Raw genomic sequence first — 25,016 nt, forward strand, 5'->3', positions numbered from 1 at the left:
GTCCCGGACGGCAGTTCTTTCTGTGTTCGGTTAGACTGGTATTAACACTTCTTTTCGTTGTTCTGAAATAAAGCTCCCCACAATTACACGGAATTTTATACACCTCAAGGGTTGCAAAAGCGTGTCGTGCACCTTCGTCGATCGTAAACATTCGATAATTTTCTTGATGGGTCTAAGGATTATTTCAACTCGAAACTTGGCCAAAACTTTCCCGATAGGGTCAGTAATATTGTGGATGAATGGGAGGAAAACTTTCCCAGTCGACGGTTGGGATGGAGTGCTCAGTGTATCCTGTTATCAGCGTATCCATCTTTCTTAAAAGCTGTTCGCAAACGATTTAGATCCTCTTGCAAATAAACAGGCTCGCAGATTTTAATAGCCCTGTTCACCAATGTTTTAATGACATCTCTCTTCTGCATGGAATGATGGTTCGAATAATTATAGAGGTAACGATCGGTATGTGGTTCTTTCCTATATACCTTATGACCTAAAATCATATCTGCCCGTTTAATTACTGAAACATCCAAAAAATTAAGCTGTCCATTACTCTCTGTCTCCATCGTTAATTGTATCTTTGGATTAATACTACTTAATTAATACTTTAATAAAAAAGTCTTCCATTCCTACAGAGGATTAAAAATATATTTGCAAAACGGAAGCTTATCTTCCCAGATTATATGGGCTACCTAAGGTTCATAAGCCTAATGTCCCACTGAGACCGATAGTGAGTGCTGTTGGATCCCACTCAAGAGTTGGCTAGACAACTCGCCTCCTTGTTACAACTGTGTATCGGAAAAACTTATCATATTAAGAATAGTATGCACTATATGGGAAAAAAATTGAAGGATATTACTTTCAGCCCATGTGATATCTTTGTCAGTTTTGATGTGGTCTCCCTGTTCACCAAGGTCGCGATTGACGAAGCTCTTTCTTACATTGCTCATATTTTTCACACCGATACAGTAGCTTTGTGTCTGCACTGCCTATCCACGACTTATTTTCAGTATAATAAGAAGTTTTATGAACAAATTGAAAGAGTGGTAATGGGGAGCCCTCTAAATCCAACGGTTGCTAATCTTTTTACGGACGTTTTTGAACAGTAGGCGCTGCAATCAGCCAATAAAAGCCCTTTGAAGTGATATCGGTATGTGGATGACACTTTTGTCATATGCAATCACGTTGAAGAGGAACGGAATGGTTTTTTGGTGCATTTAAATAGTATTATTCCAAAGATAGAATTTACGACGGAGACGAAGAGTAATGGACAGCTTAATTTTTTGGATGTTTCAGTAATTAAACGGGCAGATGGGATTTTAGGTCGTAAGATATATAAGAAAGATACACGTACCTACCTAACCTCCATAGGGATTCGAACCATCATCCCAGGCAGAAGAGAGGTGTCATTAAAACATTGGTGGACAGGGCTATTAAAACCTGCGAGCCTGTTTATTTGCAAGAGGATCTAAATCGTTTGCGAACAGCTTTTAAAAAAGATGGATACGCTGATAACAGGATACACCGAGCACTTCATCCCAGAAGTAAAGTGTCCGGAAACATGCAACAACAACAATCGTCGTCTGAGAAAGGTTAACTTCAATTTATCCACAATATTACTGACTGTATGTGACAATCGATTACCTCTTATCGACGTTAGTCAGAGACAGTTTCACTGTCAAACCACGTGGCGAGTGGCGGCGCCCCCTGGCGCCCCCTTTGCTCTTTGTATAAAGGGGACCTCCACAGCCTAGCAGGTAGTCGTTGGCTCACCTCGGAAGACGTTGCGCGCAGTTGGCAACGAGACGTGAAGAGGAAGAATTTTTAGTGTTCCACCACGGCTTCTTAGCCCGGAAGTTTTAATTAATGAAGACGCCGGCCTTCAAAACCTACTTGTCAGGAACTAGATGTTTTCAGAAACATTACAACGGGATGAACCCGAAGATTCAGTTTACCAAGGAGAAGTAGGCAGGCAGAAGATTGTGTTTTCTGGATGTGCTAGTTTTCAAGAATGAAGATGGTAGTTTGGGCCACACGGTTTACCGAAAACCAAAGCACACAGATCGCTACCTACACCGGCATTCGAACCACCAACCACAACAAAAGCGAGACGTCATAAAAACGTTGGCGGACAGAGCAAGGAAAATCTGCGAACCAGAGCTGCTTGGCGCAGAATTAAAACATCTAACCAATGCACTGCTCAAGAAAAGTTATTCGTTCGCTGAGGTGAAAAGAGCGTTAAGACTGCCGCGTAGCAATAATAGCGATGCTCAAGCGCCGGCGAAATCGAAAGTTTTCCTGCCTTTCATTAGGGATGTTACCGACCGCATAGGAGAAATCTTGAAAACGTAGAACATCGCGGTAGTAAACAAACCCACCGAGAAGATACAAGATCACCTAAAATCGGCCAAGGATGCTCACCAAAAGCTGGAAAAGCAGGAATTTATAGCATTGCGTGTTGTTGTGGGAAGGTGTACGTGGGTACTACAGAAATAATGGTCGCAAAATGACTTGAAGAGCACAAGGGCAATTGCATAAGAGGGGAGACTGACAGATCAGCTGTTGCGGAACATGCTTTGAAGCCAGAAGATCACAATTTTTTTTTGGTAGGACTCAAGTACTGAGTAGTGAAAGACACAAGCGGATACCATAAAAGGATATACACACAGCCCATACATATTGTAAACCATCCCAATAATTTCAGAAGGAAGAAGGAGGGCGTAAAACTGAATGACATCTGGATTCCGGTGCTGAAGAAGATGTGTAACGTTCTTACATCATGGGGTGATAGTAACAGCGACGACAAGAGTCGACAACGGCCAATTGCGCTCGCGTATTCAAAACATGTGACGCGGTAATTGTGCGGCTCTATTGTTTCGCGTGCACTGCTGAAATGACGCTCCCAACTCGCGATAATAAATCGCCCGTGTGCATCGACCCTAACCCTCAATTCTAGCCATGAAATTTCGGAAATACATTTGTCTAGGTAGCGTACATAAGTGCTTAACCTTTCAAGATCATAGATTAATGTAAGAGCGATAGAAGCTATTGCGAATGTGAAATAACCGGTGTAACAGCCAGAATGTTGAATGAAGGCATGCAAACGTGCACGCATTGTTTTGTACAGGTGCCGGATGTAGGTTTGTGACACGGAGTTCCATGCCTGTTGCACTTTGTCAGCCAATACAGGGACGGTTAACGCTGGTTGTGAATGACGCTGAAGCTGTCGAGTGGTCTGGTGATCCAGTAGGCCGAGACAACTTGTCGGTACTCTGTAGAGCATGTTCGGTTACAACAGCGGTATGTAGACGAGCGTTATCCTGCTGAAACATGCGCTTGAATGCTGTTCATGAATGGCAGCACAACAGGTCGAATCAACAGATTGATATACTGGTTTGCAGTGAAGGTGCGTGGGATAACCACAAGAGAGCTCCTGCTGTCATGAGAAATCGCACCCCACACCATAACTCTAGGTTAGCACCCAGACAGGTTGGTTGCAGGCCCTCAACTTTCCTCCTTCTAACCAACCACGGTCATCACGGCACCGAAACAGAACAAGCTTTCACGAGAAAACACACAGACCTCCACCCTGCACTTCACTGAGCTCTCGCTTGACATCACTCAAGTCGTAAATGGCGGTGGTATGGGGTCAGGTGAATGCTCCGTCAGGGCGTGTAGCTCGGAGCTGTCCTGGAAGTAACCGATTTGTAACAGTTCGTTGTGTCACTGTGGTGCCGACGGTGGTACAATCGCTACTACGGATGCAATGCGATGCGCCACAGCTATACACTTCCTTCTTGCTGGTGTCACATACATTACTCGGCATTAAAATTGCTACACCGCCAAGATGACGTGCTACAGTTGCGAAATTTAACCGACTGGAAGAAGATGCTGTGATATGCAAATGATTAGCTTTTCAGAGCATTCACATAAGGTTGGCGCCGGTGGCGACACCTGCAACGCGCTGACATGAGGAACGTTTCCAACCGATTTCTCATGCACAAACAGTAGTTGACCGGCGTTGCCTGGTGAACCGTTGTTGTGATGCATCGTGTAAGGAGGATAAATGCGTACCATCACGATTCCGACTTTGATAAAGGTCGGATTGTAGCCTATCGAGATTGCGGTTTATCGTATCGCGACATTGCTGCTAGCGTTGGTCGAGATCCAATGACTGTTAGCAGAATATGGAATCGGTGGGTTCAGGAGGGTAATACGCAACACCGTGCTGGATCCCGACGGCCTCGTAACAACGGCAGTCGAGATGACAGGCATCTTATCCGCATGGCTGTAACGGATCGTGCAGCCACGTCTCGATCCATGAGTCAACAAATGGGGACGTTTGCAAGACAACAACCATCTGCACGAACAGTTCGACGACGTTTGCAGCAGCATGGACTATCAGCTCGGAGACCATGACTGCGGTTACCCTTGATGCTGCATCACAGACAGGAGCGCCTGCGATGGTGTACTCAACGACGAACCTGGCTGCACGAATGGCAAAACGTCATTTTTTCGGATGAATCCAGGTTCTGTTTACAGCATCATGCTGGTAGCATCATTGTTTGGTGACATCGCGGTGAACACACATTGGAAGCGTGTATTCGTCATCGCTATACTAGCGTATCACCCGGCGTGATGGTATGGGGTGCCATTGGTTACACGTCTCGGTCACCTCTTGTTCGCATTGACGGTACTTTGAACAGTGGACGATACATTTCAGATGTGTTACGACCCGTGGCTCTACCCTTCATTCGATCCCTGCGAAACCCTACATTTCAGCAGGATAATGCACGACCGCATGTTGCAGGTCCTTTACGGGCCTTCCTGGATACAGAAAAGGTTCGACTGCTGCCCTGGCCAGATCTCTCACCAATTGAAAACGTCTGATCAATGGTGGCCGAGCAACCGGCTCGTCGCAATACGCCAGTCACCACTCTTGATGAACTGTGGTATCGTGTTGAAGCTGCATGGGCAGCTGTACCTGTACGCGCCATCCAAGCTCTGTTTGACTCAATGCCCAGGCGTATCAAGGCCGTTATTACGGCCGGAGGTGGTTGTTCTGGGTACTGATTTCTCAGGATCTCTGCGTGAAAATGCAATCACGTGTCGGTTCTAGTATAATATATTTGTCCAATGAATACCCGTTTATCATCTGCATTTTTTCTTGGTGTAGCAATTTTAACGGCCAGTAGTGTAGCTGTCCGTAACCCGATCTTCTTACGACCGTGCATTCACGTGACCACCACTACCAGTAGCTATGTACAGTGGTTACGTTCGTGCCATCTCTTTCTGCAGTACTGCAAAGGAACATACTGCTTCTCGTCGCCCTATTACGACTAACGTTGAAAGTACGAAAACTTGTGTCATTACGGTTATTAAAAATTTACAAGGCCACCAATACTCTCAATACCTTCATCGCGAACAATAGCCACGGTAAATGTCATACAAGGGATGACCTCGTACATATTCAGTGAGGTGTTGATAGTAGCGTCTCTGTCGCCTTACAGACATTCTTGTTGTCAACTCACCGCGTCCAATCTCAAAGGTATCACGAATGTTACAACACGTATTTAAAACAAACGTGATTTGCATCCTGTTAGTGGCGATACTGGCGCCATGCCTCTGCCACTGGCACGAAATCTCATTCGACAGCATCTTTCAGATGTATAAACACGCCTGGCAACTTTGGCTTATGTTGCTCACGTGGCACTCATGACGCACTGAGCCGACCGTGGCCCTCAAGTGTGGTCTGACACAGCGCAGGGCCAACGGACTCCCGGAGTGGTGAAGGTTAGCGGCAGCGGCTGCGGGTCTGCCGCACCTGCCACTGCCACCTGCTCCCTCCTCCACCTGCAGGCTGCCCATGCGGCTCGCGACCTTGCCGGAGACACCAGCTGCTTGTCGCGCCTCAGACACGAATTCCGCTGCCGCCTGCGAAGAAGACTGAAAGAGTCGCGTGCAGATGAGGTCGTACTGAGGGCTTAGTGGGATCGGCTTCTGTCAAGTGCGCAGGTACAGAGGAGGCGCAAAATCTGCCCCCCCCCCCCCCCCCAAAAATGCAAGAAAGAACTAACTGGGAGAGTGGCATGACTTCTACCACGATTACTTTATGTTTTCTTTCTGAGGTGGCAAAATTCGAGGGATGCCTCCTAACATTGAATCGGACCTCCAATAAGAAGTCCCGTGCAGAAATATTGACCCTTGCTGCCTCTACAGCCGTCCATAATTGCGAAATAGTTCTCGGTGCAGAATTTTTGTGCACAAACTGACATCTCTATTAAGCCCCATAAATCTTCGATGGGATTCATGTCAGGCGATCTGGGTGGACATATCATTCACTTGAACTGTCCAGGATGTTCTTCAAGCCGCCGGCGTATAAATCTATCGCCCATAAAAATTTCACGGTTATTAAAAAGTTACAAATGGTTCAAATGGCTCTGAGCACTATGCGACTTAACTTCTGAGGTCATCAGTCGCCTAGAACATAGAACTAATTAAACCCAACTAACCTAAGGACATCATACACATCCATGCCCGAGACAAGATTCGAACCTGCGACCGTAGCGAAAAAGTTACAAGGCCACCAACACTCTCAATACCTCCAGCGCGAACAGTTAGCCACGATAAATGTCATAGAAGCCATGACATCGTACATATTTAGTGAGGTGATAATGGCGTCTCTGTCGTCTTACAGACATTCTTGTTATCAACTCACCGCGTCCATTGAATCACTTTGCCGTTTTCAGTCACACATGTAGGGCCTCTTGTACTGCAGACGAGTACCATTTGCCAATTGTATATCAAAATGCTTCACCAATAGTTTATGAGCATCAACTGTCTTTGCCTCTGCAATAGGAATACCAACTGGCAACGGGTTTTGGTGCACAGAAGCCCATGTTTAGCTTTTCTTTAGGGCGTGGTTGTCGAGCTTCTGTCCGCGCTTCGCCTGGACCACGTTGTGTGGCAGTTGCCACGCTCTCCAACACACACAGCACCCACGGTTACAGCTCACAAAAGACTGGTGCTTGCTCTAACACCCTAGAAGCAAGGCAGCGCGAGTGGCGTGATCTGCAGCGAAGTATTTCGATTGTTGCATACACGTTGTAGGTTTTGAAAGGGGAAAAAATGAGGTAGTTCACATTGCAGGATTTGAACCTTACCGCAATATTCAAAGTCTTATATTACAGCAAGTCGTTGACTTATACACGATTAGTTTTTAGCACATCTTAAAGTTTGATATCGATAACTGGAGACAAGGAGTGCCCTGGGAAGTGTGATAGAACCGCTGTTGTTCTCTACGTAAAAAAATGACTTGGCGGATAGAGTGGGCAGCAATCTGTAATTGTTCATATTTCGGGCTTCCAGCCGGTCGTCGTTCAATATTTCGCACGATATTTCAACTAGGCACCTGCCAGTCATCTTCAGGTGAGCCGTCGAAGACTGGCGAAAACGTCCTCCGTTCCGCAATATATAGCCAACTGTAACTATTCTGCGCATGCGTCGAAAACTTGATAGATGAACCACACTGCCCGCCGGCAGCTCCCTCACTGGTGGAATAACGGAACTCAGTCGCCCTCTGCGTTGCTGTATGCCGCGGCCGTCGACGCACTCTGTCGTCTTAGATTTGAGCAAATCGTGGAGATGATGGGATTCCATGCACTGTCCAGCTGATAGCCGCTGTCACGGTTTAACAGATTTTCCGCCAAACGTATTTCTACGGATTCTTTAATAATGGAGTCCCAGAAAGACGTTGCTGTGGATAAAATCATTGTTTTTTCATACTCCATTGAATGTCCAGTAGAAATACAATGTTCAGCAATAGCGGATTTGCTTGGCTGAAAAAGACGGGTGTAACGTTGATGTTCCCATCATCTCCACGATTTGCTCAAATCGAAGACGACAGAGTGGGTCGACGGCCGTGGCAAACAGCAACGCAGAGGGCGACTGAGTTCCGCTTTTCCACCAGCGAGGGCGCTGCCGGCGGGCAGTGTTGGCTCAACTATCAAGTTTTCGACGCATGCGCAGAATAGTTACAGTAGGCTATATATTGCGGAACGGAGGACGTTTTCGGACATCTCCTGACCATCCAGCAGAAAGCCCATTCCCGCCTCCGCCTGCTGAAACTCCTGTCCGGCCGGACATGGGGATTGCATCCTTCTACCATCCTCCACACCTACAAATCCCTCATCCGTCCTATCCTCTGTTATGCCAGCGTCGCCTGGATCTCCGCCCCCACCCGCTTTTACAAGGCCCTCCAAATCCTTGAACGCCATGCGCTCCGCCTTGCCTTCCGTATCCGCCTTCCTTCCCCCACACGGCTCCTGTGTGAACTGATCCCCTTCCCCCACCTCCTCTTGTTCCTCCAACATCTCCGCATCCTTTACATTGTTCGCAGGGTTGATCCCCCCCACCCTCTGGTTTCCTCCTTCCTCTCCACCCCCCGCCCGTTGCCGCGCCTCTATCGCTGTATCCCTCCCTCTCTCCACCTCCACACCCTCCATCTCCTTTATCAGGGCAATTTCCAACGCCTCCCCCTCCCGGATGACGAACTTCGCCATGACATATACCCTTCCTTCCAACTATAACCCGGCCTTGTTCCCCCCCCCCTCCCCAGGGCCCCCTTCTCCTCTTTCCTCCTTCTCCCAGAGCGGATTTTCCTCCATCCCCCCCTCCCCTGAGACCCTGCACCCCATACTTGCCTCTCTCCTTCCCACACCCCTCCCTACCTGGCCCTCTATCGCGCGCCCCCCATTCCCCTCCCCCATCTCTTCCCCTCCCTCCCTTCTTCAGGTCTCCCTCATCTCCTAGCGCCTGGCAGATCCTCTGTATTGATCATCATCAGTGTGCCACATCAGTGTTGTGTTTAGTGCTGTTTCTCGTGTGCATCAAAAGGTGTGATTTTAATTGTGTATTGCCTTGAGGTTCGCCGTCAGTGTTACGTTGTGTGCTATGCCATCCGTCAACACCTTTATGCTCCAGTCATACTGTGCCTTGTGTTCTTTTAATCGTCGCAGTGTGTGGCTTTTTGTGTGTGCTACTTTTAAACAGTTTTTTATCTCCATTTTACAGTCACCCCGTTTTTTTCTTTGTCTATTGCCTTCCATGATGTTCTCCCTTTTTATATCTATGTTCGCCTTCTTCTCTCCTTTGCTGTTTTTAAATGTCTTCTATAGTTTTGTTCTATGTCTTTTGGCTGAAGAGCAGCGCATATGCTGCTGCCAGCCCGCCCCGATGGGGAATTGAAATACAATAAAGAAAAAAAAAAAAAAAAAACGTTTTCTGCAGTCTGTGACGGCTCACCTGAAGATGACTGGCAGGTGCCCAGTTGAAATATCGTGCGAAATATTGAACGACGACCGGCTGCAAGCCCGAAATTTGTTTGAACAGTCAATTCGCCGGGAAAATTTTAAAATTCAAGTCTGTGGTTGTTCGCTGATGATGCCATAATGTACGGTAAGGTGTCAAAGTTAGTGATTGTAGGAAGATACAAGACGACTTAGACAAAATTTCCGCTTGGTGTGATGAATGGCAGCTAACCCTAAATGTGGAAAAATGTAAGTCAATGCGGATTACTAGGAAGAACAAAACTGTAATGCTCGGGTACAGTATTACTAGAGCCCAGCTTGACACAGACAAGTCAATTAAATATCAACGTTTCAAAGCGGTTGGAGGTGGAAGGAGCATGTGAGAATTATGGTAGGGGAGGCAAATGGTCGACTTCGGTTTATTGGAAGAATTTTAGGAAAAAGTGGTTCACCTGTAAAGGTGACCGCATGTAGGAGGCTGGTGCGACCTACTCTTGAGTACTGCTTGAGTGTTTGGAATCCGTACCAGGTCGGATTGAAGGAAGACATCGAAGCAATTCAGAGGAGGGCTGCTAGATTTGTTACCGGTAGGTTCGAAGAACACGCTAGTGTTACGGAGATGCTTCGGGAACTCAAGTGCGAATCCCTGGAGGGAAGACGACGTTCTTTTCGGAATTATTGAAAAAATTTAGAGAATCGGCATTTGAAGCTAACAGTTGCCGCCAACATACAGTTCATCGAGCGTAAGGACCACCAACATAAGAAACGAGAAATTAGGGCTCATACGGAGGTGTACAGACAGTCGTGTTTCCCTCGCTCTGTTTGCGAGTGGAGCAGGAGGGGAAATGACAAGTAGTGGTTCAAGGTGCAGTCCGTCATACATCTTACGGAGGCTTGCGGATTATGTATGTAGATGCAGATGTGGTTCCTTCTGTGTTGGTGTGATGTACTTGCGTTAGATGTCATTACATTCACTTGATAAGAACGGAATGAGGAAACTGCTCAGTACGATGTTCTCATATACAGTGTGTATATTGTATAAGCTGCCAAAAAAAATCCTGTTAGTAGAACACAAGTAAATGATTTTAAACTTCTAGTAACAAGTCCGTCCACTTCCTACGCTTGTTAGTTTTCTAAAGGGTAGTTTCAATCAATTTAACTGTGGATCAGAAAAAGATGAAAAAATTTTCGTAATAAAGAGAACTATAATATACATTCTTGCAGCTGGTGCACCTAATCCTTTTACTTTATATTGACAATAAAGGCCGTTATCACGTCCATTTTAGTTAATATCAGTAATTAACGTAAATTAGCTTCTTAAGGAGAATCTAAAGACTAATTTTCAGTGATTATAATTGGATATCTCAAACTGTTTGCCTTACTAACTGATGAGACATGCCACAGCTTTTCATATTTACTGACAGCATTCTACCTCTCCCCTCCCTCCACAGTTTTGTAGAATTTTCATAGCAAGCGTCAATATAAGGGTGACATTTCACAATGAGGCGATGGTACCTACTTTAATAGAGTGGCTGTTAGGATCTAGACCATTTCTCAAGAGTCTTTAGGGTTGTCGTATTGCTGCTACAGCAAAAAATTAATAAACAGGGTACCAGGCCTCAGATAAAAATCCAGCTGAGGTTTGATCTCAGGAAATGGTTATCTTTCTCACCTCTCACTGTCACGACGTACATGCTGGCGTGGACACAACCACCATACTAAACAAACAAAAACTCCAACCAATTACGAGCTAGACTTCCTGTGAACTTTTCCATCCAGTAGTCTCGTGAGCTCCATGAATGTTTGCTGCACTCACATGCTTTTCAATGTCATCTACCCACGTTCTTTATATCATCGTCTATCTTTCATTATTTCTTGGGATCCATCAAAAAAACTTCATTAGTCGATCCATTCACCGAATTACAAGCCCCACCCACTTCCATTTCAGTTTCATTATAATGATAATTACGTCTTTCCCTTCACTTTCTTCATCTATTTGTCTCCCTTTCTCTTCCAGTAATTCCCAGCACGCGTCTCTCCTTTGTTCACCTATCAACCGTCAGCTAGAACCGCGGGATGCCTTCATACCGGAGACAGTGTCATGTGAAGTACGAGAACTTCGACCACCTGCTGGAGGCAGTCGTGTGCACGATTCGCTGCGAGTGTAGTGTGAAACACACAGCACAAAGTATGTCGAATAAAAGCGTTCGGTTTTCTGAACATCGATTATATAAATACGTTTTGCAGCCGACTAAATCCACAACAGCTGGCACTGCAACTTGTCACTCATAAAATTTATTGCATTGCGTATGAGTTATAAAATTGAAGAACCCGGGTTCTGGGACAAGGTCATTGAAATGTCAGTCGAATTTTCATGGTTTCAATAATCATCGTAGTAGATTTCAGGTAACTGAAGCGTGACGTCTTTTCTTCACGACGGGACGAACTCAGGCCTGATCACAGAAGACGCTGTGTTCGCCTGCGTGGTTAGGCTACCCTTCGGCGCTTTTTACAGGAATTCTTTGTGTAGCGTGAATGACTTGCGCGATAACAATACAGTTATGTCACCTTTCTGGCTAACTACAGTTACCATTATACACAAACAAAACCAGCTGAACCACAGAAGGTTGAAAACATGCTTACCACTGAGGAAGTGGTACGTGATTTTATCCGGCAACTATATCGCATATTTTATAGGAAACGTAAATAAATAACAAAATTCCTCAGGTGCGAGTGGTACTCTCGCGCTGAGGGTTGAGTACAAATTTAATTATGTGTATACAACAGCTCATTCATTTCGGAAATTGAGGATCTCAACGATTTTTGCCTGTCATCACACTGGCAAGATATCGATCTCAGGGATTCAAACCTTTCGTCAATGTTTTAATTTCAAGTTTGAAGTGAGATAAAAAGGATGAAAAATATTTTGTCGTGTGATACAATAACAAATTAATAATCTGTTATTAATAATTTTTCCTTCTCATTTACTGTGAAATCTTTTTCTTGCCAAATTTCGTGATTCTACGTTAAGGGGACGTACTCTATAGGTTTTAATGAGTTTGTTTGCGAGTATCGAAGTACGACGTAAATGGCCGTATAGTTTGACTGCATTGACCTAGAAGCTAAGAGACCGAAGACCTTAGTAAGTGAAATCATACGTCTACCGTTCCCGAGAAAAAGGGTTTTTAACAGTCAGACAGACAGACAGACAACAAAGTGATCCTATAAGGGTTCCGCTTTTACCCACTGAGGTATCAAACCCTAAAAAGTAGTCTTAAGTTGGACATGGTTTACGGCACGATGTTGTGGCGGCCCACCTGTGGATCAAAAGTAGTCACCGATGCTACGAGGGTGAAACTGCACGTAGTCGGTCAGACAACCCCTTCCTGTCGAACAATATGATAGCGAGTGCGGTGATCGAAAGTTGCTCCGAAAGTCGTGATACTTACACAGAATATATAGAGAATATACACTGAAGCGCCAAAGAAACTGGTATAGGCATGCGTATTCAAGTATAGAGATATGTAAACAGGCAGAATACGACGCTGCGGTCGGCAACGCCTATGTAAGATAACAGGTGTCTGGTGCAGTTATTAGATCGATTACTGCTGCTATAATGGCAGATTTAAGTGAGTTTGAACGTGGTGTTATAGTCGGCGCACGAGCGATGGGACACAGCATCTCCAATGTAGCGATCAAGGGAGGATATTCCTGTACGACCATTTCACGAATGTACCATGAATATCCGGTGAAACATCAAATCTCCGACATCGCTGCGGCCGGAAAAAGATTCTGCAAGAATGGGACGAACGACGGCTGAAGAGAATCGTTCAGCTTGACAGTAGTGCTACCATTCTGCAAATTGCTGCAGATTTCAGTGCTAGTCCATCAACAAGTGTCAGTGTGCGAACCAGTCAACGAAACAACATGGGCTTTCGGCGCCGAAAGTCCACCCGTGTAGCCTTGGTGATTGCACGACACAAAGCTTTACACATCGCCTGGGCCCATCAGCACCAAAATTGGACTGTTGATGATTGGAAACATGTTGCTTGGTCGGACAAGTCTCGTTTCAAATTGTATAGAGCGGATGGACGTGTGCAGCTATGCCTGCCGGTGTGGCCGAGAGGTTCTAGGCGCTACAGTCTGGAGCCGCGCGACCGCTACGGTCGCAGGTTCGAATCCCGCCTCAGGCATGGATGTGTGTGATGTCTTTAGGTTAGTTAGGTTTAAGTAGTTCTAAGTTCTAGGGGGCTGATGACCTCAGCAGTTAAGTGCCATAGTGTTCAGAGCCATTTGAACCGTGTACAGCTATGGAGACAACCTCATGAATCCATGGACCCTGCATTTTAGCGGGGGACTGTTCAAACTGGTGGAAGCTCTGTAATGGTGCAGAGCGCGTGCAGTTGGCGTGCTATGGGACTCCTGATACGTCTAGATACGACTCTGACAAGTGACACGTACTTAAGCATACTGTCTGATCACCTGCATCCATTCATGTCCATTGTGCATTCCGAGGTACTTGGGCAATTCCAGCAGGACAATGCCCCACGCGTCCAGAATTGCTACAGAGTGGCTCCAGGAACACTCTTCTGAGTTTAAACGCTTCCGCTGGCCACCAAACTCCCCAGACATGAACATTATTGAGCATATCTGGGATGCCTTGCTGTTCAGAAGAGATCTCCACCCCCTCGTACTCTTACGGATTTATGGACAACCGTGAAGAGTTCATGATATCAGTTTCCTCCTGCACTACTTCAGACATTAGTCGAGTCCATGCCACGTCGTGTTGCCGCACTTCTGCGTGCTCGCGGGGACTCTACACGATATTAGGCTGGCGTACCAGTTTCTTTGGCTCTTCAGTGAGTGTAGAATATATAGAAAATTTCTGTTCAGGTTGATTCAGTTCGTCATCTGGAGTTAACATATTCTTGAGACAACCCGTATTGTTTGAACTACTTCTTCATCACTGCCGTATCCCTTGTTGCTCTAACTCAGAACATTTTACTTGGTTCAGTTCGTAGATGTATTATCACAGTCAAGAATCATGTCACGGACTAATGGCATACAATTTTTTTCTTTTTTTAGTCATGAGTCTTCTTTTTAGTCACCAGTCTTTTGAGCGGTTTGATGCGGCCTAGAGCTATTTCGTCTCCTGTGCTGACCTCTTAATATCAGAGTAGGACCCACCGTCCTCAATTATTGTTGAATACATTCCGAGGTCAGCCTTCCCTTACAGTTCTTACGCTCTGCAGCTCATTCCAGTAGCATGGAAGTTATGCCTCAATGCCTTAATACACGTCCTATTATCCTTCCCCTTCTTCTTGTCGATGTTTTCCAGACGTCGCTCTCCCTGCGGATAAGTCTTATTTCTTATAAGCCTATCTAATTTTCAGCAACCTTCAATAGCTTCAGTTCTCTTCTTTTCTGGTTCCCTCACAGTTTGTGATTCACTTCCATATGTACTATGCTCCAAATGTACATTCTCAGAAATTCCTTCCAGAGATTAAGATCTACGCTTCATAGTAACAGACCTTTTTAATCTTGCTCGCAAGGTGGATGAAATCCTTAACTTCGTCTATCTCATGGTCCCCAATTTTGATGTTAAGTTTGTCGCTAATCTCATTTCTGCTACTGCTCATTACTTTCGTCCTTCATCGGTTTACTCTCGATCAGTATTCTATATCCATTAGACTGTTTACTTTATTCGACACGTCCAGTAATTCTTCTTCACTTTCAGTGAGGATAGCAGTTCCGTCACCGAATCTTATCCTTGATATCCCTTCACCCTGAATTTTATTTTCACTATTGAATCCTTATGGTACAATAGCCCTTCTTGGGAATACGATTCTGAATTTACTTTGGCGAAGGAACAGCTGAAAAAGGAGAATTTTAGTCAATGGTCATTCAATGCTACAAAGCACAAGCATGAATGTCCTACAGCCTTATCATTCCAATAGTACACCACCAAGAATAAAGGTAGGTTCCAGGTTGTATGGCCGTGGTCCATGGAACTCTCCTATCCCTGAAGTTTCGTCCAAAGCTACGTTGGGCATCTTCGGAGGTGCTCCTGGTTGTGCTGAGTCTTGCCGACTGACGATTCGGACGTCAAAGAGCGGCCTAAATACCGTGGAAAGTGGGCGTTGTTGGATTTTACGTGATAGCAGAGATAAACCTTGTCAAAGATAAAATATAACTATGGACCATAGAACGTCAAAAATAAAAACTTCTCATCGATTCTGCTGTAGTGCCACTGTCCATATATCGCTGAGTTTCATTGCTTCTTGTTTTCTGTTAAAATTATCCCCATGGTTATATATTTCGATGGCTTCTCTATATAGCCGTGGTTAATAGTTCGTCATAGTACATAAAACTTCAGTTTCTGAAAATTTCACTGCGTGATCACCTGACTGAAGAGCATGTTCCGCCACGGCTGACTTGTCTGTTTTCCCTAGTCGGCAAAGACTTTCATGTTCCTGCAACCGTGTGTTCAAACTTCCTATTGTAGTTCTAATGTAGACCTTACCACACGTACACGGAATCTTGTATACACCACTTGCAGACAGAGGGAGACTTTTATCCTTAACTGACCACGGCCACTTTCTACTGTATTTAGTCCGCTCTTCGACGTCCGACTCGTCAGTCGGCAAGACTGAGCACACCAGGAGCACCTCCGAGGATGTCCACCATAGCTTTGGACGAAACGTCAGGGATAGAAGAGTTTCATGGACCACGGCCATACAACCCGGAAGAACTCTCAGCAGCTGAAATATCCGGTCGTGAAAGCGTTCATTGTATTAAGGTAGCGCTACTATAAATGATTCATTCGTTTCCAAAGTCATATTTTTTCCAAAATATTACATACATTACATGCATGAACAAAACCGTAAACTCATCGAATTTGTATTGTACCCACGAGTTGGCGTAGCGAGTGCAGTGCCGTAACAAAAAGGCGACAAACCAAGAAAACGCTTTTTGTGTGCAGAATATGCGAGATGTTATTCTTTTACAACAGCGCAGCGTGCAATTAGAAGGTGCTATGGAAAACAACCGCCATATAATAGAGGATCGTGTGCTACTACTAGCAGTTTATGGACACCGGTTGTCTCTTAAAAGGGAAGCTCCCCATCTCAACTCCCTCAGATTTACTGCTAAGATAGCCCAGTGGACAGCCAATCAAAAACTGAACACAGATCAAGCATGAAAACAGGAAGAAGGTGTACGGAACTGTGAAAAGAAAGTGAACGGTCAAAACTTAGGAGGTGCAAAATCGAGAGGAGTTGAAAAGCCGCGGCGTCGAGGTTAAGCGGTCACGGCGTTGAAGTGTAAAGCGGAGGAGCCGTGTTCGAAACTCTCTCGTGCCATTTATTTTTATTATTTTACTCTTCGCCTCATTATAAACTGTCCGTCCGGCCATTTAAAGGTTTGATCGCTTTCTGTATTTTTGGCAGGTGCCGTACTATGCATTGTTCATAGAATATGAGTCATGTGTTAAGAATACGTTTCCGTCGCAACTAAACGTGATAAATAATGAGAGCAGGCTAGGTACCACATAGACGTCCCATAGAAATGAACACAACGAATAAACGGGTATGAACTATGTTACAACAGAGGAATTCAAGAGTCAAAACTTCCAAAATGGAAAGCAACTTCGAGATCTTTAAAAACATATGTTTTGGCTAGCGCAGAGAAACTGTGTGATTGTGAAATTGTTGCGTTCATTTGTTGCAGCTGATGTGACAAACTATGTGCTTCCATCATTTTCTTGGGAGTGATCACACATTCATATGAAAACCTAAATCGGGGAAGGAGGAATATCTCACTCACTTACCAAGCGACAAATTAGGTGCGTCGGTAAGAAATTGCTATCATATGACACACGTACCGTCACTAATGCCGTGTATGACGCACCAGACGTGTTTTCCGGTGGAGGATTCGGTTGACTTGTCGCCTTGTTATCAAAAGTTTGCGGTCCCCATTCGAAAGCCACTTTCTTTCGTCTGCTACATTTGAAACTGTATCGTCTACAACTCGTGCAACAATTAAAGCCGCAAGGTTACGGCCGGCACCTTAAATTTTGCACCACAACGATGAACATTTCGCCTCAAAGCTGATATTCAACGACGAAGCGACCTTCCATTTATCTGGAAAGTTTAATCACCGCAGCGTGAGAGTGTAAGGAATTGTTACGCATAAACGAGATTCGACGAAGCTTAATTTTTTTGCAGTGTCACGATCGAAGCAGTATGGGTCGTTTTTCTTCTGTGAGAAGACTGTGAAGGGGAACCTCTTACCTTGATACGTTGCAACTATGGTTGTTACCATAAATGACTGTTGATTTGGAGAATTTCATTGTCCAGGAAGACTGGGTACCACCTCATTCTAACATCGATGTTTGTCGCTTCCAAACGATGAACTTCCTTATTGGCCGGTTGGTCACAGTGAAGACGATGTGGCTCTGATCCATCGACCCTCCAGGGCGTCTGACATAACGCCTTGTGACTTTCTCCTTTGGGAGTACATTAAGGGGACAAGATGGCCTTACTAGTATTTTGAAGTTTAGTAACTCAAACTTTAACAGCTACTGGAATGAAACTTTAACTGCATAATTAGTATATTGTGACTTCTATGTGGAAAAAAATTAAAAACTATGGACTACGTAGTGGAGTGAATACTGATTTCTATTTTACGTACTAAATTACGTGTAATTTGTATTTTAGGTGCACAGTACTTCCACATTATTAAAAAAATGGTCAAAACAAATGTTATTCTTTTAATCATTAAGTCGTTCAAACAGGAACCTGGAAAATTTACCAATTCGTTACTTTGTGTATTTAAAAAAAATGTTTTTTAGGAGTCAATTTTTTTCTTCTAATAATTTAAGAACATATGACATGCTCCACCTTAAAATATATAATAGCGTGGTTGACTGTGCAGGCAAGCACTAGGTTATCATTCATACATAATTTTGTGTTTTTACCTTTAATACTGGATGAGATAATGATACCTAATTTTGCAAAAACGTTGATTACGGGAAACTGAAGCTAAAGATTTGCACGTCTTTTTCTTCTGACTGATAACATGTCAAAACATTCCAGCTTCATAATGTATTTGATTCTGAGTGTCCTTTCATCTTCTTTAGTTTTGTTTTTCTTTGTTATTCTGGCTTCCTTTGTTATACTTTCAGCAGCTTTTTCGTCTTCAGTGACACGTTGTCTGTCCGCTGGTAGCAGCTCACTTTTCATGTTGTCCCTAGTTTTGATGCCTACTCTGCTAATGGTTTTTAATCTGCTTGGTACTCCATCACTAAAACGTATTACGGCGTCCATTACAACAATCTGAAAAGTTGACACGCCAAACAAAAATATTTTTTCGCAGGCGTTCCCAAACGTAGCTACTGAAACTTTCATTCGGGTTATGTATTTTGCCATGTAAATATTTATACGGGAGTTTAGAATCTAAAAGATATCTGTATATTGGCTTCAGTTCTACCATAACAGTTTCTGGCGCGGGGTGTGGATGCGTACGTTTTCGTCCATTTGCTTCACGTCTATTATACTTGCTCCATGAAGTGTTTCCTTTTGGGTGAAGGCATGATGTGGATACTCGTCAGTGGATATTCTGTGAAACAGAGTTAACCAAATTGTTTTACTCATCACTGACATATTCGCTGTTTCACCTGATGGCTAGACCATAATATTCTGTGAGGTTTTCTGTTTCTAATTTGGTGACTCTGCCTTGTCTACTAATTGATTTGCCATCAGACAATTCTTTCTCCTGTCATGTCCTTTCAGAGTTTCTTAAGTCTCGCTCCCATTCTCTTCTCCACATGTCCTATTCATTCCATTTTTCTTTTAATTTCAGTCTCACTACATGATTTAGCAGTCAGAACACTATTGAAGTCTTCAGAGTCACTATCACCAAGGTAGTGAGTGTATCACATACCACATTTAGTAACTGATCTGCTAAAAATACACGGCTTGCTTCCCATAGCACCACTAAATTCTTCGAAGTTTTTGTGAAATTTTACCTTACTGACGCGACCTGGACAGTGTTTTGTCAGCACCTTGCCTGTATCCACGGAGGTAAATGTGACAACTCCATTCAGCGATGTGTGGCCTCTCTTCTGCCAGGAACAGTCCAATGCAGTAACAATATCAGTAGATTGGCAAATATCTAGTTTCTTTCGCTGCCTTCTGCACAGATGCTTCACTTAGACTTCTTTTAGGACATTATGCAAACGTTTATAATACCTCTCAGACTTCACAGCTGTGGTGGGACATCCATCACAGCGCAGAATATCTGAACTGAATAAATATAATAACTCGGGTAATACACGCCATCAGAATCTCATTACTGAAAGTTCTCCAGAACGTCCCCGTACAGCCGGCGCTACTTCGTCCCGCTATAAATTATAAGCGACGCCGCCTGACGCTATCTACCCCCCTCCCCCCCCCCCCCCCCCCCGCCTTTATAACACTATGAGGTCCCACTGCTCACGCACGGTTGCTTCTCTTCACGCTCGGAGCGCCTACATTGATTTCTCGTCAGTCCAACCAGAGACTCCCGATTACATCGCATTGGCAACTTCCAAAACTTCCCCTCATCTGCTGATTGGAAATCAATCGTCATACTGCCCTTAAAATTGCAGTAAATAATTATTCCTGTCAGAATTGTAGATTTAGTAACTTTTGGAAACTCTGTATCTTATTTCAAATTCGGAAGTTGATTTAAATTAGCTCTAGGCAAATGATGTCATTCCACTTAATTTGTCGTTTGATTTATCTAATGTATTCTGTATGTCTTGTGAGTGTACATAACCGATTGTCGTGTACATTTCAGTCACGAAATTTCAGCAGCATATCGTTCGTTAGAGAATCGCGTACTTTTAGAATCAGATCCGTACGAATTCAGTAGATGCTGCCGAGGACTATCTCAGTAATAGGAATATGATCCTAATCACATCAGAAGAAATACCTTTAAAATCAAAAACTTCTAAGAGTTACGATAAAATACCAAAGAAATTAACTAAAGAGTGTTTGGCATTGCCGGCCGGTGTGGTCGAGCGGTTCTAGGCGCTTCAGTCTGGAACCGCGCGACCGCTATGGTCGCAGGTTCGAATTCTGTCTCAGGCATGGATGTGTGTGATGTCCTTAGGTTAGTTAGGTTTGCGTAGTTCTAAGTTCTAGGGGACTGATGACCTCAGATGTTAAGTCCCATAGTGCTCAGAGCCATTTGAACCAATTTTGTATCTCTTTGACTGGAAATAATGGTTGTGAATAGAACAGAGTTCTGTATGAAGCTACAAGGAACTGTTCAACTGAGAACTAATTACACGTGGTGCACCACGATGTTCCAATATAGAGCCTCTACACACCGATCGCGTAAAACAGTTAATGGTCGATTGAAATCTGGTGCACCTATTTTTCCTCTCGACCGTTGAAATCGAGGAAATGAGGAAATGAGTGAGCGAAGTCTCTGAAATCTCAAAACGTAAACAGTATTGTAACGATTTGGGCGATAGAAGCTGAAAACAAAGTAATATGTAGTTGAACTGAACTTCACAAGGACCTGCTCAAGGAACTGAACGAACTCGCTACGTCTCATTATAGTAACTGAAAGTGTTTAACTATTACAACCCAGTCAAAAGAAATAAAAGAACTGCTCAGAATAATTCCCCTGGAATTGGAATACTATGAATCGTGTTTAACGCATCAAACTGTATTAGAATATTGTAGTAATGGGTAATTTGGTATTTTCAGTAACTCAGCTGTAAGTCAACCATTGAGCACAATAATCGTTTGAGCTCGACCGAACATTGTAGTTCCCTGGTCAATATACGAGGAACTAACAAGAAGTTTTATTTATCACATCGAAAAAAGCTTCGTAATTAGCATTTGATTTGTATGCTGGTACCTATTTGCACTCCTAGTACACATTGGAATCTCAGCGCCATTGTTCCGCAACATGCCGCTAGAGGAGACAAAACATTCATAAATTTGCAAAAATATGAGGGCTACTTGTTTATTAAGATCTGATCGTTCTTTAAATGGATACCACAGTGAAAATCTGATGAAGATTTGCACAAATGTGTTGGGCAGTGTCTCCAGTACGCCCATCAATCGCGTCAAACCTCTCTTTTCAATTCTGAGCGCAGAGTAAGTATGTAAAGATAGGGTCTCTTGCCAAGTAAGGGTGACTGCTGAGCGATTTCGCCTGAATCCATGTAGTTCCACGTAATGTAACTGTCATGCATTTCCTTCTTCGTGACAATTCTCGACCGCACACTGCAGGGGCAATGAGTTTGCTCCTGCAACATTTTCGATGGGGAATGTTCGGTCACACACTATACAGCCCAGACTTGACTAACTCTGATTTCCATCCCTGCTCATGAAGACAACATTTTGGCACATACAGTGAGCTGGAGGCCGACGTAGAGAATTGACGGAAAGCACAGGCGGCTGCCTTCTATGACGATGGTGTAAATTTGGTACAACGCTACGACAAATGTCTATATCGGAGCGGCGACTATGCAGAGAAGTATTTGTAAGGTATAGCAAATAAACATTTTTTATTTCACTGTGGTTTCCATTAGGCGACCGATTGGACCTTACGTTCCGAATAACCCTCGTGTATGTTTAGTTGATGGAAGTGTATGGGAACAATGCACCATCACATGACATGTGAGTTGTCTCGCACACGCCTTCAATTTGGACTAATAAGTCGAAGAACGAAGTGGCAGACCATTTCTATCTGAAAAACCGAAAACTGTCAGAGAAGCGGAGACCCTAGTGGCCTAAGACCGCGTAGCACAATCGAAGTGGGAAAAGTAAAAATCAGTCGTGGATCAGTTTTCATTATAATACACGACATTTTGTACATGACAAAGGTCGCCTCCCTCTGCCCCGCGACTGCTCACGCCCATTCAAAAAGCCCACCTGAACGAAGCAGTAGTGATAACGTTGCGGATGTGACACACCAATCCAAATGACTTTGTCAGCCGTTTGACCACAATGGAAGAGCGGTGAGAATATGGGTAGAGTTACCGGTAACGTTAACGTACACTTACCAGGTGGCTAGAATTAAACTGAAGGTATTCCGAGAGCTGAGTGCGGGACGTACACGTCGTAGGACGTTGAAACACGTTCAGTAATCGTCGTACTGGTGAGGTATGTGGAGTTCTACTTTCTGCCACCAGGTGAAAATGTGGCGCTGTAAGTAGTCAGAATGTGAAATGTTTCCTGTTTGGACGTCAGTATACTGTTTGTCGCTTGGCGACGCGTGTTGATTTGCTATGTGAAGTTACTATTGGTGTGAACGGTTAAGAAGGTTGAAGTTCTGAGTGCGAAACGCAATAACAATTGAGAAGAAAGTCCATGCATTACTGCTAAAGTTGTTTCATCAAAAGAGCAGCGCTGCATTGCGGTGGTATCGCCAACAGAAACAGCAGTGAAGGGGCCCCCATGTCAATAAATGTGCTGAAGGCCCATTCCCACGGCAGTTATTGACAAAGTTGCTGTAGCTATACCCGACTGTGCAACACATGCCTCAAATTCTGCAGCCAGTGCTCGAGCTGTGTCACGGGGGTTGTTTCTCCGCTGGTCAACAGTTTAGACGATTTTGCGGCGCATTTTGCGTTGGTATCCTACAAGATTCAGAATGTGCACGAAATAAAGCCGCAAGATGAGTACAACGTCTTGACTTTGCACTTCTTTTTTTGAGCACACGTATAAATGCATGACATGTGGACAGGGGAACACTCTGGGCAGACCAGGAACGTTTTGCTCTTTACTCTGCACTGTGAAGTGAATGCACAGAACTGTCACTTATGGAGCTCTACTCCGCCACATGTTGTGCAAGACCACCCACTGCACTCCGCTTATGCGACTGTGTGGCATGGTTTCACAGGGTCCTTCAATCTCGGTTCGTTTTTCATCGACGAGATGATACCTCACGGGCCTGTTAGGTAAACAGTGACAACTGCACGCACGTTAGGAGGGCTCCTTGTCAAACAGGTGATTCCAGCTTTGCAAGAACGTAACCGTCTCGACATCACTATTTTCTAGCAAGGGGCGACGCCATATATCGCTTGCCAGGTGAAAGATTTGCTTCGAGAAACCTACGGTAATGACTGCATCATTTCTAAGTAGTTTCAAGATCTGTTGCTCTCCATATCCGCTGGCCTAAATCCATGTGACTTCTTGTTGTGAGGATATCTCAAAGATACTGTCTATCATGGATACATCCAAACTCTGGCCGATCTATAGGATAGCATAAAACGACATATCGCTCTGATTACACTGGCTATGCTGCGAGCAACGGTCGACCAAGCCGTGTTATCGATGCGGCATGTTGCTAAGTAGGTCGACCATACTGAACACATGTTGTAACTTGTGACCATATCCTAATAAAGTGCCACAACCACAGTTATCATGTGTTTGAGGGTTCTTCTCCTTTTCCTCCGCCCACACCACATTCTGCGCATCGATTAGTGAATCTGTCTCGATATCTCAGCGTCCTGCGATTTATGAACCCCATACTGCAGCACTTGGAACACCAATTCGTAACTTTTCGTAGACTTGAGGATGCAGCTCTCAGGGCAGTGATGTTTGGCAGCATCCCACCTCTGCCTGCATCGTGCCCCAAGCAAAGTTCCAAGAGAAAGCATTCAATTTCTTGGTTGGAATATTTAAGGCTTCGGTGAAATAAAAGTCAGCAGTTCCAAAAATGAATTCTGAACACTATATTTCCCACTAAGTGACAAGCAGTTCTGAACCAGTTCGTTACGCTATTATTGGCCGGTATTATTTGATGCACCAAGAATTATCTGAAGTTTCGCCCTGTCTCCCTTGACTGAGAGATCTGTTGCAATAAATTATTGACAGCTTGGGAGCTTGACTTTTCCCTGTACATCCTGTATGGCACGAGTCAACTTCACTTGTGTTTCTGGCTGGAGTCTCCCAAGCTGAAAACTAACGTCTCGCCGATGGTAGGAGCTGATGAGAGCGTGCTCGACCAAGTTGTCTGATGCCGAGATGAAGTCTCCGTCGTCACCTCATATCGCTCGCGTCGTTATGTGCCGCTCCTTCTACAGTTTATCTGCTTCTCCCAAGTGGATCTGTCACTAGCGATGGCCAAAGCCATTTCCCACCAAGGGACCTCTCATCGGTTAGTTTTCTTGACCTCCTGTTTCTTTAACAGGGTACCTTAATTTATAATTGATATAGATTTTAAAGCATATTGATTTCAGCCGTGATAGTAAGTTTGCAAATTAATGCTATTCAGATGTCCTATATATTCAATAGCAAGATACTACACCGGTTTCACCTTGAAATAAACCATTGTATCATAAAAAATAATAAACCCAGTTGGGTACAAAAAGACCAGTTTTGCCCCACCAATGGGATAAAAAGGGGTGCCAGCTTAAATAAAAGGAAAAAAACTTGAAAACAATAAAAAAGTTTTATTTTACTGCAAAAAATATTTGAAAAGGTTTAGAAGTCTTTGACTATATTAACAAGGGATACGATAAATCTTTTTTGAGTACCAAACCGGTTTTTAATATTTTTGAATTTTTGGGGAATGTGAAATGTTTCACTGATATTGGAAAAGTTCTTAATAACTGGTCCTAATAAAAAATACCGAAAACACACTTTGTTAAGAACAGGCAACACAGACAAATTAGTAATCTTCTTCCCCAGCTCTGGCACATTGTTG

The sequence above is a fragment of the Schistocerca serialis genome, chromosome 7 (assembly GCF_023864345.2).
Source record: "Schistocerca serialis cubense isolate TAMUIC-IGC-003099 chromosome 7, iqSchSeri2.2, whole genome shotgun sequence".
In the NCBI taxonomy this organism is placed as follows: Eukaryota; Metazoa; Arthropoda; class Insecta; order Orthoptera; family Acrididae; genus Schistocerca; species Schistocerca serialis.